This window comes from Hyla sarda, chromosome 5, assembly GCF_029499605.1.
Source record: "Hyla sarda isolate aHylSar1 chromosome 5, aHylSar1.hap1, whole genome shotgun sequence".
NCBI classification, from domain to species: Eukaryota; Metazoa; Chordata; class Amphibia; order Anura; family Hylidae; genus Hyla; species Hyla sarda.
In genome coordinates this window covers 77,768,132-77,786,117 of record NC_079193.1, presented here as the reverse complement: position 1 = coordinate 77,786,117, position 17,986 = coordinate 77,768,132, and positions in this window count along the sequence as shown.

Sequence of the window (17,986 nt, the reverse complement as noted above, 5' to 3'; positions counted from 1 at the left end):
TGGCAGTTTTTTGTGATCTCCATGCTAGACTAATACATCCAGCTGTGCTATTCTAGTACAGTATGTAAAGGTGGAGGGCAGTGTACAACATGTGTTACTCTACGGGTTACACAATATAAAGGCGGGTATGTAGGATGTGACAAGATAAAAAAGGTTTTCATACAGTATGCATAGGGGAACACTTAGTGGTTTACAGTACAAAACAGGGGGAAAATGGTGTAACTCATACTCCAGTCCATAGTATATTCTATACAAAGCAGAAGTTTTGTCACTGGTGTTAATAAAATGGGTTTTGCAAGAAAATAGATTTCCTAAACATTCAAATAATATCCCTGCAACACCAACAGATATGGAAGCCAAACTGCTAGAAAATATATCCTGTACAAAAGCTTTCTGACCATATTGTCAAATTGTAATGTCAACGCTAAATGGCTTTCAAAGATAAAATTTGCTATTGGCCTCATGTACACAGCTGGATTATAGGTCTGTATTGTATAGTAGTGATGAGCGGCATAGGCCATATTCGAATTAGCGATATTTCACGAATATATGGACGAATATTCGTTATATATTCGCAAAATTCGCATATTCGTTATATTCGCTGTATGCAAAAATATATGAGCATATTCACGAATATTTAGCCCTCCCTTCTTTAATGGTATAGGGAACTGTGACTAGTGCATTAACTCTGTGATTTTTTTGCACATTGAAATCAATAGGCCCCTTGTGCTCTATGGGGATCTCACGGCATGTAAAACAGTAAGATAATCAGGACCGTCTCAGCAGCACAGTGCATAGGAGACCACCACTGGTTTGAGACCCGGGGTGGGACAGAGTATTACAGTGTTGTGGTTAAACTTTACTTTTCTGGAAAAGTTGCTGAGTTGCCCGTAGCAACCAATCAGATTGCTTCCTTCATTTTTCAGAAGCCTTTCCAAAAATGAAAGAAGCAATCTAATTGGTTGCTATGGGCAACTGCACAACTCTTCTTCTACACTGGTTTTGATGAATCTCCCCCATAGAGGGAGACTTATCAAAACCTGTCCAGAGGAAAAGTTTCTGAGTTGCCCATAGCAACCAATCAGATTGTTTCCTTCATTTTTCAGAGGCCTTTTCAAAAATGAAAGAAGCAATCTGATTAGTTGCTATGGGCAAATGCACAACTCTTCCTCTACACTGGTTTTCATGAATCTCCCCCATAGAGGGTGATTTATCAAAACCTGTCCAGAGGAAAAGTTTCTGAGTTGCCCATAGCAACCATATTGCTTCCTTCATTTTTGAAAAGGCCTACGAAAAATGATGGAAGCAATCTGGTTGCTATGGGCAACTCAGAGAGCACTTAGACAAAAAAAAAGAACAACTCAACTTCAGCAGCTCATAAGTACTGAAAGGATAAAGATTTTTTTTTATAGAAGTAATTTACAAATCTGTTTAACTTTCTGGAGCCAGTTGATACATAAACAATTTTTTTCCTGGATAACCCTTTAGAGTTTTAAAAATAAAAACATATATGTTATCTGATGTGTAAAAATGTCCGAACTATTTAAGTATAATTTCATTGATCTCACACAATGAATAGTCTAGATGAAAAAAGATGGGGAAAAAAAGATGCAAGAATTGCAGATACTGATAAAAACTGCAACACAAGAAACGAGCTGTAACACAGCCCCATGAATGAGAAAATAAAAAAGTTAGTAAAGTATAGTAGTAAAGCATGAAAAAACGCATGAATTAGATTCTTTTGTAATCATAAATTGCACATTATAGAAATGTAAAAAAAATATATATATATAAATTGTGTTTATTTTCTTTTTTCCAATTTCACCCTACAAATTATTGAATTTTTTGCATTACAAAAAGGCATCACAAGTACAATTGGTCCTGCAAAAAACAAACTTACATATGACTCATGTGAAAAATAAAAGTTATGACTCTTAGAAGACGAGGAGGAAAAAATGAAAATGCAAAAATCAAAAAATGGCTTAGAAGGAAAAGGTTAAGAAGAGCAATAGGCAGCACATAGACCAGGACTTTACTGTGTTGCCTCAGCTTTATTAGTCCATTGTTAGTGAATGCACAGAACAAGCAGCAGCCTATGCTAATCTCTATAATAACAAGTAAATCATTGTTTACAAATAGAATCATTTGCTTATCTATCTTCAAACAATGTAATGGAAACATAATCAGTGAGAATTGCACCAATCGTTCTAGCGCGCCTCCGCCTCCTCCTTATAAGAAACCAATAATTATCTATTATCAGAATGTTTGACATTTCAGATTGAGGAACTAGGAAAGTAAAAGGAAAGCTTTCATTAGGCAAATGTACAATCTCATGTGCTCCGGGTGCTCCTGTTCTGCTGAATTGTTTAGTGTTATACCTAGCACATCAATGCAGTACTCCTAAGGCTTGCATAAGATGACAAAGGAAGCGAAACAGGTGAGAAAAACATTAAGCAGCATGAGATAGACGGATCTTCTCATCATATATATTTAACCTAAAAGTCCTATTAACAGAGTTCCTAGAAGAATAAAAAAATATCTATCAACATGTGAACACTGGAGAGGATTTAGAAAAATGTGTAGGAGATAAAACTATCAAATCACAAAGTCAGAGAGCTGCTATACTGCTGTTTGTCTGGCAGGTACTTTAGAGTTGGGGCTGGTAGGGGCTCAGCAGGGACTCATTAGGGATATAGGTTGAACTTGATGGACTCTGGTCTTTTTTCAACCTTATGAACTATGTTACTATGTTACTATATGAATTCTATGTATGGGGAGTCAGAGAAACCCGTGTGAAAAGTTGTTGCTCTACGCAAGTGGAACGCACCCGCTGACCTATGTCCGTTCCAACCGTTCATGAATAAACATCACTGGATATGATCTGAGTGAGTGCCACTGTTTAGACATGTGCACAAGAAAAATTTTAGTTTCGGTAAATTTTTCGGGTTTGATTTTTGGGATACATTCGGTATTCGAGGGTTCGGGTTTGATTTTTTTCTAATACATTCAGTATTCAGGTACATTCGGGTAAATCTTTTTTTAAGCAGGGGACCATTATCGGGAGTGCAGTAAAAGAGGGCAGGCGCAGAGATCGGAACATTGGAAGACAGGTAAGATAGTATCATTTTATGTGATTTATTAATACATTATGTAATGTTGAATGAATGAATAAATGAATGAATGCTGTGTGAATGACTGATGTGTTTGATTGTCGGGTGATTTATGTATAACATGTCATGTCACTTGCGCTAACACAGTGTTTCTGTTACTGTTACCAGGGTGCCTCCAGCTGTTGCAAAACTACAACACCCACCCAGCGCGGGTATGTTGGGAGTTGCAGTTTTGCAACAGCTGGAGGCCCCCTGACTTAATTGGAGACAAAATGAGAGAATCGATCTGATTGGTTGCTGTAGGCAAGTCAGCTACTTTTCCTCTGGACAGGTTTTGATAAACCTCCCCCAAGGTTTTTTGGTTTTGTTTTTTACTGTAAGAGCAATGAGACTAAGGAACTGCTAGAAGAAGTTGTCATGTTGAACTTTCTGTAAGAATTTAAAAGGGGCTTGGATACATTTCTGGTTATAATGTTACAAGTTATAGTTGCTAAATTCTGGAAAAGTGTTGCTGATCCAGGGATTTTTTTCTGATTACCAGATTTGGAATCTGGAAGGATTTTCCTTCCTAAGATGATTAAAATTGGCAACCATAACTTTCCTCTGGATCAACACTTTAGGGTAATGAACTGAATAGACATATGTCTTTATTCAGCTTTACAAAATATGTTATTAAGTAAAAATACTAACAAACTTAAAAAAATACAAGCTTGAACTCAACCTACCTAAAGCTAGATTTTAGGCTGTCTTCATATCATTGTTGAATATTATTAGAGATGAGCGAAGTTACAGTAATTCGATTCGTCACCAACCTCCCGGCTCGGCAGTTGCTGACTTTAGCCTGCATAAATTAGTACAGCTTTCAGGTGCTCCGGTGGGCTGGAAAAGATCGATACAGTCCTTGGAGACTCTACTAGCACTGTATCCACCTTTTCCAGCCCACGGGCGCTCCAGAAAATTGAATAATTTATGCAGGCTAAAGTCAGCAACTGCCGAGCCACGAGGTTTGTGATGAATCAAATTACAGTAACTTCGCTCATCTCTAAATATTATTTTTATTAAATATATTCTACATATTTCAGAAAAACATAAAGAATGGGACCACAAGGGACTGAGAATTCATTGGTGTCACCCCAAACATTTGGCTGCTGCCTAGCAAATCTGGATATACTGTATATATTCAATATGAAGTCTGAATGACTAATAGTAGAATAAAATGGGAAACTAAATTCCTGCCAGCAGTAGATGATTGTCTTTGAACCCAAAGCTATGATACTCTATTCACCAATAAATATCCACACTAGAATTAGGCATCTCATTTCATCAGAGAATAGAAGATAAGTTGCTTCTAGACACTGCTGGTGGGAGCAACCTATCTTTTTGGGGACTCATTTTGGGGCATGTTAAAATCCAGCAAGCATGATTTGTTCCCTTGAAATTGCAATCTCATGAAGACAGCATATGTCCATATTCTTTATTAGAGCATATGGAAGTCATACAGGTGGGTTCCCCACTAAAGATTACCTCTCTAAGCCAGTATGGACAGACACTGAATTACAATACAAATTCAGTCATAGAATTGAAAACCACGGATCACTAACCCATATGTTGAAAGATTGCTTCTTTTATTCCAACTTCATGTGGAAGAGGTACAGGGGGGAGAAAATGACAGAGCAGTAGAGAAGGCTATAATGATTTTATACCTCTAAGGTACTTCATTGGGCCTCCACTTGAGTAGAGGTCCGTTAAAGTACCTAAATTGTACGAAACGACCGTAGCCTTCACCACATTTCCCACTCTGTCCTTTTTGTAGTTTTCTCCACACTTCCGCTTTGTCCTTTTTCCCTGCTGTACCTCTTCCACATAAGGTTGGAATAAAAGAAGCAATCTTTCAACATATGGGTGAGTGCTCCATGGTTTCCTTTCTACTACAGAATCTATTTGCCTAAACTTGCAACGTAGAGCATCAAAGCCCTGTCGATACTTGAACTGTAGCTTCATAAAGAGCATTGCATTATATATTGTAACACTGTGCCAGACTGAGTACTAGTAGCTTCCCAAACTTTTAAATGGTTTGCTATATAAATGGTTGCAAATACCCTTGGCAAATAAACATATGGTGGTTTTCAAGAGCCAGTTGGTTGATGGCTCATTTGGTCATAATAAGACAACCCCTTTCAGCAGTTGAGGGAAAATCAGGCTGCCCCATGCACATTAGGGGTTTGGACAACTTCAACAAAAACGTCATGTTTAGTTAACGTTAGCCTAATCTATATGGCATTTTCTCGTTTTTCTGTTAAAAGGAGTTGTCTGGTGGGAAAAATAAAAAATAAAAAAGGCAGGACAACTGGTTAAAAAGATATAAAAAAAAAATAGGACACACCTGTGATCCACACATCTTATGTTCCCACTGATCTTCACTTCCTGGTCCTTATCTCAATACGAGGGAAGGGTCCACACACAGTATTGAGAGGCCTCAGTTCTTAAAGGGGTACTCTGCCCCTTGACATCTTATCCCCAATCCAAAGAATAGGGGATAAGATGTCTAGTCGCAGTGGTACTGCCGCTGAGGACTCCCGCGATCTCGGCTGTGGCACCCCAGACATCCGGTGCATGGAGCAAACTTCACTCCGTGCTGGATGACTGACGATGTGGGGCGGAGACTCATGACATCACAGCCACGCCCCACTCGTGACGTCACAGTCATGCCCCCTCAATGCAAGTCTATGGGACTTGCATTCAGGGGGCATGGCTGTGATGTCACAAGTGGGGCATGACTGTGATGTCACGAGCCTCCGGTACTGCACCCGATGCTCTAAATGAACACTGGGTGCAGCAGGAAGATTGCGGGGGTCCCCAGCAGCGGGGCCCCCGCTATCAGACATCTTATCCCCTATCCTTTGGATAGGGGATAAGATGTCTAGGGGCTGTGTGGGTATTTCTGTGGGCACCTGGGCATCATCACTATGGCAGCGGTGACAGATTGGGGAGTGCTACTTGCTTTATTATTTTATTTTTTATTTTTTTACTTAGTCTGCCCTTTAATGTTATCCCACAAGACAACCTTCACCCAGTATTTGTCTAAAGAATAGTGGGTGAATTTATTAATACTAGTGGAAAGATAAACATTACATAACAAGAAGTTATCCTTTGCTTTTTCATAGGCACGATAGACAGTAAAAATCGGCCAGAGATGCTGGTTTTTACATATCAGGCTCAGTGGGTAATGTGAGAAGATACTATTGCTTTACACTACTATTTTAGTAGAAAAAAAATGTTCCTGCTGAGTTCTCAACTATTATATATTCCTATGGAATTACCCAATATCTCTGCAATAGATTAGAAAAAAGAAGTTACGTATTACATCAAGTGTTTTTAAGCCTCTTTTGGCCCTTGTCCTTCTTTTGACCTCATCGTTTAGAATAATTTATTTCTATTTTTCTAGACCATTAGTGAATGTAATTTCTATTTGTCATGTATGCCATTCATCTTGTGTGACAATGGTCTTATCATATTCTCAGTGATAATACATGCCAAGACTCTCTTCCTGTGAAGCATGCATTAAATGGCCATTAATAAAAAAGCTATAAGTTAAACACCAGGCAGAACCTAAAAACTTCAACTAATTTTTCTTATTTTATACCCCAGTCGATTGTAAGATGTTTTTGCCAGTCATTTTTATTAATGTTTTTGCTGCTTAATGAAAACACCTTTCAGAGGCAGGGCTGCCATCAGAAATTTTGGGGCCCCTAACACAGCTTGTAGTCTGGGTCTCCCCTCCTCTCCCTGCAGCACACTCTGGATTTTATCTTAGTATGGGGCTTACAAACAAAAAATAAAGTTGGAGAACCCTGTTCTGAAAAACTATTGATTTTCTGTACTACTATGGGCAGCACTGTGAAGCTATAGTATATTCTTTACATACTGAGTACAGTACCCATAGTCCTTTACAAAACCTGATTTCATTTTTTTTTATGTATGAATATATGGCTGTACAGAAAACAGTAACCACTAAGAAAATAACACAGAAAGACCCTCCCCCGATTTCCTTCAACCACACAGCAAATTCTCAGCCCTGCACCAAGCAAAAACACCTGCATAAACTCACAAAACGAATATTATATGCTTAAATAGAAGGAACACGTGCCTATGAACAATGCAACAGAACAAGCATAGTGTGTAATAAAACAAAGTCTGCAGAGGACATCAAATTCTTCATTGTGCTCGTTGGGGATTATAAAGATTTTGCTATAGCAATTCCGGTGACCCTTTCATTTTCAAACCACCTGATACACTTGAGGTAATATAGTATTCATGGCCAAGTACACCCAAGGAGAGGCTAGATAAAATGAAGCAAGCAAACAAAAAAAAAACCTGCTGGGCACTCATTATAGTGTAGAGAAATCCTACTATTGTGTGGAGCAGTAAACTTTTATCCAACACTTTAGTGTGAATTAAAACAGCTGTATGTTTTACGACTGTCCCCGTGAACTGTTTTGCTTTGTACTCTGGGAGTAGGTTAAATATTCTATAAATATTCTACAAACTGCCAGAAAAATAGAACAGATTCAACTGAGAACTCTGGGTTTCGGTGAGAATTCAAAAACAGCTTGTGGAACGCCTGGTTACATCTACAAGGCAATAACACTCTAATTCGGTTTCTAGAAGAATAACACGGGAAAGCACCTGATATAAAATAAGCTTCCAAGATTAACTTGGAAAAAATAGGCTAACAATATAAAAATTACCTAACTTAAACCTCCCAATTCATATTAACACAGCAACATGACATCATCCCCCATTGACCTCTGGTGAGGCAGGGGAAGACCCAAAGGAATAACTCTGAGAGACACCATCTTATAAGTTATATTCAAAGAAATTGTGAGGTTCATAATTGTACATAGCCTATGTAAAATGCTGCAAGATTAATTTGCTAAAGTAAAACATTCTTATAAAGACAGAAAACACACAGTGGAAGGCATATGGCTACTACAGCATGGTTTATGGCTGCATAATATTTAGATGAGCAAATCAAACCTTTAGAATTTCAATCAGAACTTCAATCAAAACCTCATTAAAGATACAGTCTGGTAGAAATGTGAACTTCAGGGGGTTCAGTTTGGCAGAACCTGGTAAAATAATGTCAGCCACGCGAACGCAAGAAGGATCACATGACCTCAGGGTTGCCCATAATGCCTTGCAAACATCTCTCCCGGCTGATCAGGAGGAGAAATAGGAAAGGTATCATATCCACAATAAAAGCTTATGCACATTGCTTCAGCACCCATTTTAGAGGTAGTAGATGTTAGATGAAGATTTCTGTGAGGGACACTAAGCAGTGAACAACACAGATACAGTTATGGCCATAAATGTTGGCACCTCTGAAATTTATCTCGAAAATGAAGTATTTCTCACAGAAAAGGATTGCTATACACATGTTTATTCACTTTGTGTGTATAGGAACTAAACCAAAAAAGGGTTGACAAAAAGCTAATTGGACATAATGTCACACCAAACTCCAAAAATGGGCTGGACAAAAATATTGTTGCCATCCATTTCTTGGTGCTTTTTTTGAGGTATGTTTGGGGTCATTGTCCTGCTGGAAGACCCAAGATCTCGGACACAAACCTAGCTTTCTGACACTGGGCTGTACAGTGCGACCCAAAATTCATTGGTATTACTCAGATTTCATGATGCCTTTCACACATTCAAGGCAGCAAAACAACCTCAAAACATAATTGAACCTCCACCATATTTCACTGTAGGTACTGTGTTCTTTTCTTTGTACTCCTCATTCCATTTTAGGCAAACAGTAGAATGATTTGCTTTACCAAAAAGCTCTATCTTGGTCTTATCTGTCCACATAGCACACTTAATGGGTTAAGATAGAAGCACCCAAAAGAACCTCAATTTGATAAGATAGTTCCTAGGTGAAAACAATTTCCAATTAGGCGCAAGATAAAATAAAATCATAAATTTATTGAGCTATTCGATACAAAAAACACAAAAATAGTATATGCTGGGATGGGGGATAGGGTACAGATGCGTTACTACACTCAGGACCCTACCTATCTAGGGGGGGAAACTCATTTTATAAAGTGTGGATTGGGTATGGGAACAATATATTACAATGAAATAGATGTGAAAACCGGCTTCTCTAGCCTACGCGTTTCGCCACAAGATAATGTTGGCTCATCAGGGAATGAGAGGGATCCACAATATAGACAATATTAGACATATACACATAATAATGTTAATAGAGACATAGCATAAAAAAGGAATAGATATCAGTGTTATTAGTGCAAGCGTCCGTGGGTTAATAGCTGTCAGCTCAAAGTCAGATAGGGTCAGACATATATTCAGTATAATACAATATGGTCAACCTCAAACCACATGAAGCAAATATATATAGACATTGGTGCAATAAGATGGTCCATAATAGTTGAATAGGACTATTTGAAAAAATACTTATTTCATCATTGCACCATAATTGAGAACAGAAGTATTTTTTGCAAATAGTCCTATTCAACTATTATGGACCATCTTATGTCATCTATGTCTATATATATTTGCTTCATGTGGTTTGAGGTTGACCATAATGTATTATACTGAATATATGTCTGACCCTATCTGACTTTGAGCTGACAGCTATTAACGGGGTTATCCAGGAAAAAAACTTTTTTTTATATATATCAACTGGCTCCAGAAAGTTAAACAGATTTGTAAATTACTTCTATTAAAAAATCTTAATCCTTTCAATTCTTATGAGCTTCTGAAGTTAAGGTTGTTCTCTGATGACACGTGTCTTGGGAACCACCCAGATTAGAAGAGGTTTGCTTCTAAACTGGGCGGTTCCCGAGACACGTGTCATCAGAGAGCACTTAGACAGCAAAGAACAACCTTAACTTCAGAAGCTCATAAGTACTGAAAGGATTAAGATTTTTTAATAGAAGTAATTTACAAATCTGTTTAACTTTCTGGAGCCAGTTGATATATAAAAAAAAGTTTTTTTTTCCTGGATAACCCCTTTAACCTACGGACGCTTGTACTAATAACACTGATATCTATTCCTGTATATGCTATGTCTCTATTAACATTGTTATGTGTATATGTCTAATATTGTCTGTATTGTGGATCCCTCTCATTCCCTGATGAGCCAACCTTATCTTGTGGCAAAACGCGTAGGCTAGAGAGGCCTGTTTTCACATCTAATTCATTGTAATACATTGTTCCCATACCCCATTTACACTTTATAATAGGAGTTTCCCCCCTAGATAGGTAGGGTTCTGAGTGTAGTATATCACCTGTACCCCATCCCCCATCCCAGCATATACTATTTGTGTGTTTTTTGTATTGGATAGCTCAATAAATTTATGACTTCATTTTATCTTGCGCCTAATTGGTGAATAATGGTTCTAGAGTTTCTTATCTGTCCACAACACATTTCCCCAGTAGTATTTTGGCTTACTCAAGTTCATTTTGTCTAAATGTAGTCTTGCTTTTTTATGTCTCTGTGTCAGCAGTGGGGTCCTCCTGGGTCTCCTGCCATAATGTTCCATTTCATTTAAATGTTGACAGATAGTTTGCGCTGACACTGATGCTCCCTGAGCATCTTTGGAACTTGTTTGGGGCTACTTATCCACCATCTGGACTATCCTGCATTGACAGCTTTCATCAATTTTTCTCTTCTGTCCACTCCCAGAGAGATTAGCTACAGTGCCATAGGTTGCACACTTCTTGATAATGTTGTGCACTGTGGACAAAGGCAAATCTAGATCTCTGGAGATGGACTCGTAACCTTGAGATTTTTAATATTTTTCACAATTTTGGTTCTCAAGTCCTCAGACAGTTCTCTTCTCCTCTTTCTGTTGTCCATGCTTAGTGTGGCACACACAGACAAACAATGCAAAGACTATGTGAACTTGTCTCCTTTATATCTGCTTTCAGGTGGGATTTTTATATTGCCCACACCTCTTACCTGCCCCAGGTGAGTTTAACCCCTTAACGACGCAGGCCGTATATTTACGTCCTGCGCCGGCTCCCGCGATATGAAGCGGGGTTGCGCTGCGACCCCGCATCACATCGCGTCGGTCCCGGCACTCATCAACGGCTGGGATCCGCGGCTAATACCCCACATCGCCAATCGCGGCAATTTGCGGTATTAACCCTTTAGAAGCGGCGGTCAAAGCTGACCGCCGCTTCTAAAGCGAAAGTGAAAGTATCCTGGCTAGTCAGTCAGGCTGTTCGGGACCGCCGCGGTGAAATCGCGGCGTCCTGAACAGCTTGCAGGACACCAGGGGGGCCCTTACCTGCCTCCTCGGTGTCCGATCGACGAATGACTGCTCCGTGCCTGAGATCCAGGCGGGAGCAGTCAAGCGCCGATAACGCTGATCACAGGCGTGTTAATACACGCCAGTGATCAGCATAGGAGATCAGTGTGTGCAGTGTTATACATCCCTGTGTTAATTAATGTGTTAAGTGTTAATAAAGGTGATTTAACCACTTCCCTAATAAAAGTTTGAATCACCCCCCTTTTCCCATAAAAAAAAAAAAAACTGTGTAAATAAAAATAAACATATGTGGTATCGCCGTGTGCGTAAATGTCCGAACTATAAAAATATATTGTTAATTAAACCGCACAGTCAATGGCGTACGCGCAAAAAAATTCCAAAGTCCAAAAAAGCGTATTTTGGTCACTTTTTACACCATTAAAAAATTAATAAAAAGTGATCAAAAAGTCCGATCATAACAAAAATTGTACCGATAAAAACTTCAGATTGCGGCGCAAAAAATGAGCCCTCTTACCGCCCTGTACATGGAAAAATAAAAAAGTTATAGGGGTCAGAAGAGGAAATTTTTAAATGTAGACATTTTCCTGCATGTAGTTGACAAAATCAAACCTATATAAGTAGGGTATCATTTTAACCGTATGGACCTACAGAATAATGATAAGGTGTAATTTTTACCGAAATATGCACTGCGTAGAAACGGAAGCCCCCAAAATTACAAAATGGCGTTTTTTCTTCGATTTTGTCGCACAATTATTTTTTTTTTCCATTTCGTCGCGCATTTTTGGGTAAAATGACTGATGTCACTGCAAAGTAGAATTGGTGACGCAAAAAATAAGCCATAATATGGATTTTTAAGTGGAAAATTTAAAGCATTATGATTTTAGGAGGAAAAAAGGTAAGGAGGAAAAAACGAAAGTGCAAAAACGGAAAAACCCTGAGTCCTTAAGGGGTTAAAGGAGCATCACATGCTTGAAACAATCTTATTTTTCCACAATTTTGAAAGGGTGCCAATAATTTTGTCCAGCCCATTTTTGGGAGTTTGGTGTGACATTATGTCCAAGGCAGCATAGTTCCAAGTTCCCCCACACTAGGTAGGTAGCATAGTTGCCCCACACTAGGTAGACAGTATAGTTCCTCCACATTAGGTAGGCAGTATAGTTCCTCCACATTAGGTTGTAGTTCCCCCATATTAGGTAAGCAGTATAGTTCCCCCACATTAGGTTGTAGTTCCCCCATGTTAGGTTGGCAGTATGTTCCCCCACATTAGGTTGCAGTTCCTCCCCATTAGGTTGGCAGTATAGTTCCCATTAGGTTGTAGTTCCCCAACATAAGGTTGTAGTTCCCCCACATTAGGTTGGCATTATGTTCCCCCACATTAGGTTGGCAGTATAGTTCCCCCACATTAGGTTGTAGCTCCCCCACATTTAGTTGGCAGTATAGTTCCCCCACATTAGGTTGTAGTTACCCCACATTAGGTTGGCAGTATAGTTCCCCCACATTGCATTGGCAGTATAGTTCCCCCACATTACGTTGTAGTTCCCCCACAGTAGGTTGGCAGTATAGCTCCTCCACATTAGGTTGTAGTTCCCCCACAGTAGATTGGCAGTATAGTTCCCCCACATTAGGTTTTAGTTCCCCACATTACGTTGTAGTTTCCCCACATTAGGTTGGCAGTATAGTCCCCTCACATTAGGTTGTAATTCCACCACAATTAGTTGGCAGTATAGTTCCTCCACATTAGGTTGGCAGCATAGTTGTGAGTATAGTTGTGATGCCCATCGTGCAGAACGTTGCAGAAAATAATTTCCAGTATAATAATCAAATATACCAATTGTCACAGAATGGGAAAGTGCTAAAGAAGTTTTTACCATTTAAAACTACAGTTCCCAGTATGACCTAAGTAGTGGTAAGGTTATGCTGGGAGTTGTTGTTTCGCCCATGAAAACTGCAAAACTTACAAGTGACTAAAGCTCTGATGGGGCATAGTGAGGCAAATACACAATGATATCAGTGATTACAGGTGACATTTTCTCTATAGTGAGGAGAATACACAATGATATCAGTGACTACAGGTGACGTCTTCTCTATAGTGAGGAGAATACACAATTATATCAGGGGCTGCAGGTAAAGTCTTCTCTATAGTGAAGAGAATACACAATGATATCAGTGACCACAGGTGACGTCTTCTCTATAGTGAGGAGAATACACAATGATATCAGTGACTACAGGGGACGTCTTCTCTATAGTAAGGAGAATAGACAATGATATCAATGACTACTGGTGACGTCTTCTCTATAGTAAGGAGAATAGACAATGATATCAATGACTACTGGTGACGTCTTCTCTATAGTGAGGAGAATATACAATGATCTTTCAATATGCTATACTTAGAAGACCGGCACGGCAATGGGCACACCCATCTCGTGCTCTTATGCCAATATTCTTCTAGGTATTTTTGAGAGAAATTTAGTTTTTTGCCATTAAACCCTTTTATAAGACACATAAAATTATTCCTGAGGTACATGGATGATATTTTCATAGTGTGGGACAATACTAATGAAAAATTTCAAGAATTTGTAATGTATCTCAATGATATTAAAGATGTCAACATGCACTTTACCTCCGAATTTTAGGGATCAAAAACTAGAATTTTTAGATGTATTAATTCAGGTCCAGGAGGGGCAATTGAAGACGTCTGGATACAGAAAATCCATAGCTAAAAATGCAGTCCTCCACTATGAATCTTCTCATCCTTGTCAAACAAAGGATAGCATTCCCTTCAGCCAATTTTTAAGAATTAAGAGAATAAACAACACAGAGCCTACCTTTCAAAATCAAGCCGACGAAATGGAAAAGCATTTTGTAGATAGGGGGTATCCACACCATATAGTAAAAAGAGCCCGTAAAAAAGAAGAAAAAAATTTGCGTTCTTCTCTACTAAAAAGTACCCCGAAACATAAAAACTTAGAAAGGGCAGTTTTTTCATTTAATAATTCCCCCATGAATCATGCTATTAGGAGTTCGATATTAAATAACTGGTTTATGATCCAGCATGATCCAGATTTAAAATCTATTTCAGAAAATCCCCCAAGTAGTGACTTATAAAAAGAACAAAACTATAAAAGAATACATCCAACGGAGAAAAGCTATGTCAGAAAAAAAAGAAAGATTGGTTGTCAGACACTAGACCACAAGGCAATTATGCCTGCGGATCATGTTCCTTTTGCCAGTACAATCTAAAAGCAAAATCTCTGCAATTCGGTAGTCATACAGTGCACGTGAAACAATGTATCACATGTAGGTCTAACTATGTAGTTTATGGTTTAATTTGTACCTGTGGCCTACATTATATAGGCAAGACAAAACGTCCCCTATTTTACAGGATTAGGGAACATTTTCACTCTCTCCGGACGGGGATAGGGTCAGCCAAATTTTATTGCACATATGGCAGACAAACATAATAGTGACACAGAAGCTGTTTGCTTCACCTCCCTGGAGAGAGAGGAAAACGCTATACCTGGTATGGACAAACAAACATTCTCCTAAAAAAGGAGGCCCGTTGGATCCTCCGGCTGGAGGCCAACGGACCCCTGGGTCTAAATGACCGTCAAGAATATCTACCTTTATTATAAATTCTAAATAACAACTAAGCTGCACACTGAAAAGAATGTGGTTTTAATGTTATTATGCATGTTGGTGTAAGGATAGCAATGGGTAAGTTTCCCGTTTTTTTGTTTATGTTCACCATGGTGATGAGTCACATGCTATACAGACACACCTGTCCGGTGATGTCACACGTCAGGGGCCCGAGTAAGCGCAACAGTGCGATATGGTCGTCGCCCCGTGTGAACACCTAAGCAAACCCCCCGCACAAGATCTGGTCCACCTTCCCTGTCCTCAAGTCTAGTCGTTTTTGTACCTGAAGAAAAAGAAATACCTGTCTACAGCATATGAAGTGGTGAGTGCTCCGTTATTTTCTTCTCTATAGGACTGATTTTATGCTATTCACTATGTACGAGAAGCACCGCCTGAACAGACAGGCTACCTAAAGCACTAGACGAGTTTACCGAGTACACACCTATCTGAAAATGCTATTAGTAGTAGTGCCAGGAAATATCCTACTTTGAGAGTGGACTAGAATATACAATGATATCAGTGATTACAGGTGATGTCTTCTCTATAGTGAGGAGAATACACAATGATATCAGTGACTGCAGGTGACATCTTCTCTATAGTGAGGAGAATACACAATGATATCAGGGACTACAGGTGCCGTCTTCTCTATAGTGAGAATACACAATGATATCAGTAACTGCAGATGACGTCTTCTCTATAGTAAGGAGAATAGACAATGATATCAATGACTACAGGTGAACTCTTCTCTATAGTGAGGAGAATACACAATGATATCAGTGAATACAGGTGACGTCTTCTCTAAAGTGAAAATACACAATGATATCAGTGACTACAGGTGACGTCTTCTCTACAGTGAGGAGAATACACAATGATATCAGTGACTACAGGTGACGTCTTCTCTATAATGAGGAGAATACACAATGATATCAGTGATTACAGGTGACGTCTTCTCTATAGTGAGGAGAATACACAATGATATCAGTGAATAAAGGTGATATCTTCTCTATAGTGAGGAGAATACACAATGATGTCAGTGATTACAGGTGACAGCTTTGATGGTACATACCGCTGTGACTTTGTCAGCTAAATCTTCTCTCTGCAGAAAATGACACCCAGATGGCTCCTTAATTTGTCGGTGAATTCTGATCCTCTATATGAAAACAATAATTATTATAATACTGCTAAACACTGTATCCTCTGAATATAATACTACCACACACTGCGCTCTCTGAATATAATACTACCACACACTGCGTTCTCTGAATATAATACTACCACACACTGCACCCTCTTAAAATACTAACACACACTGTACACTCTAAATATAATACTACCACACACTGTACCCTCTGAATATAATAATACCACACACTGCGCTCTCTGAATATAATACTACCACACACTGCTCTCTCTGAATATAATACTTCCACACACTGCACCCTCTGAATTTAATACTACCACACACTGCACTCTCTGAATATAATACTACTACACACTGTGCTCTCTGAATATAATACTAACACACACTGCACCCTCTGAATATAATACTACCACACACTGCACTCTCTGAATATAATACTACCACACACTGCGCTCTCTGAAGATAATACTACCACACACTGTACCATCTGAATATAACCCTGCCGTGCAGTGCACCCTCTGAATACAATACTGTAATGTATTGTGGCCCATAAAAATCATACCATCCCTGAAATTCCTTTACAATATACACCATACCTCTAAAATGTAAAACACTATGTGCCTTCACGTATAGTAATAATGCCCCATCCTGTGCCCCCACATATAATAATTATGACCCCTCCTGCACTCCCCCACATATTAATAATGTCCGTCCTGTTCCCCCCACATAATAAAAATGCCCTCTGTCCTGTGCCCCTAAGATATAATGCCCCTATGCTGTGCCACTCACATATAATGCCCTCTATCCTGTGCCCCTCACATATAATGCCCCCTGTGCTGTGCCCCTTACATATAATGCCCCCTGTGCTATGCCTCTTAAATATAATGCCCCCGTCATGCTCCCCTAACATTTAATGCCCCCTGTGCTGTGTCCCTCATATAATGTTCTCATCATGTGCCCCTCACATATAATGCCCCCTGTCCTGTACCCCTAATATATAATGCCCCCTGTGATGTGCCCCTCACATATAATGCCCCCTGTCCTGCCCCACAGGGGGCATCATATGTGAGGGGTACATGACAGGAGCATTATATCTGAAGGGCACATGATGATGATAGGGGCATTATATGTGAGGGGCACAGCACAGGAGTCATTATATGTGAGTGGAACATGACAAGGGACCCCCTGTCATGTGCTCTTCACATACAATGCCCCACTGTCATGGGCACCTCACATTAAATGTATACTTTTTTTTATGCCCCCTAAGTTTTTTAATTGCCCCCTGACCCCAGTGCCATATAGTTGTGCCAAACTGTTAAAAAAAAAATATATACACTTACATCAAGTTCCCCCGTTGAGCAGCTCTCTTCTTCTTACTTGCACAGACTGTGAACGGCGAGCCGCGGTAACGGGATCTTCAGGCGCCGACGCAATAATGTGACGTCATCGCGCCGGCCTGCCGTTGATCGCCGATCACGTCCCAGCGGCGAGAAAGGTAAATTAATGAGCGAATGGTGGAGCCGGAGCTGACAGCTAGAAATTGGGGGGAAGAAATCAGAAATCTCAGGGGGGGGGGGGCAATTGCCCCGTTTCCCCCGAATCTGCCTCTGGTCTAAACCAATTTTTTTGCCAGAGTTGAACTGAGTTTTTTTGAAAGTTTTACTCATCTCTAGTCTTGTCCTGTTATACATATTTAATTATTTACTTCTCCCAATAAAATAAAACTGAAGAAAACTGTTGAGATCATGTACAGATACCTTGGCAGTCTGTGCATTCTGAAATTCCTAGTTTTGAAACACCTGGAGGCA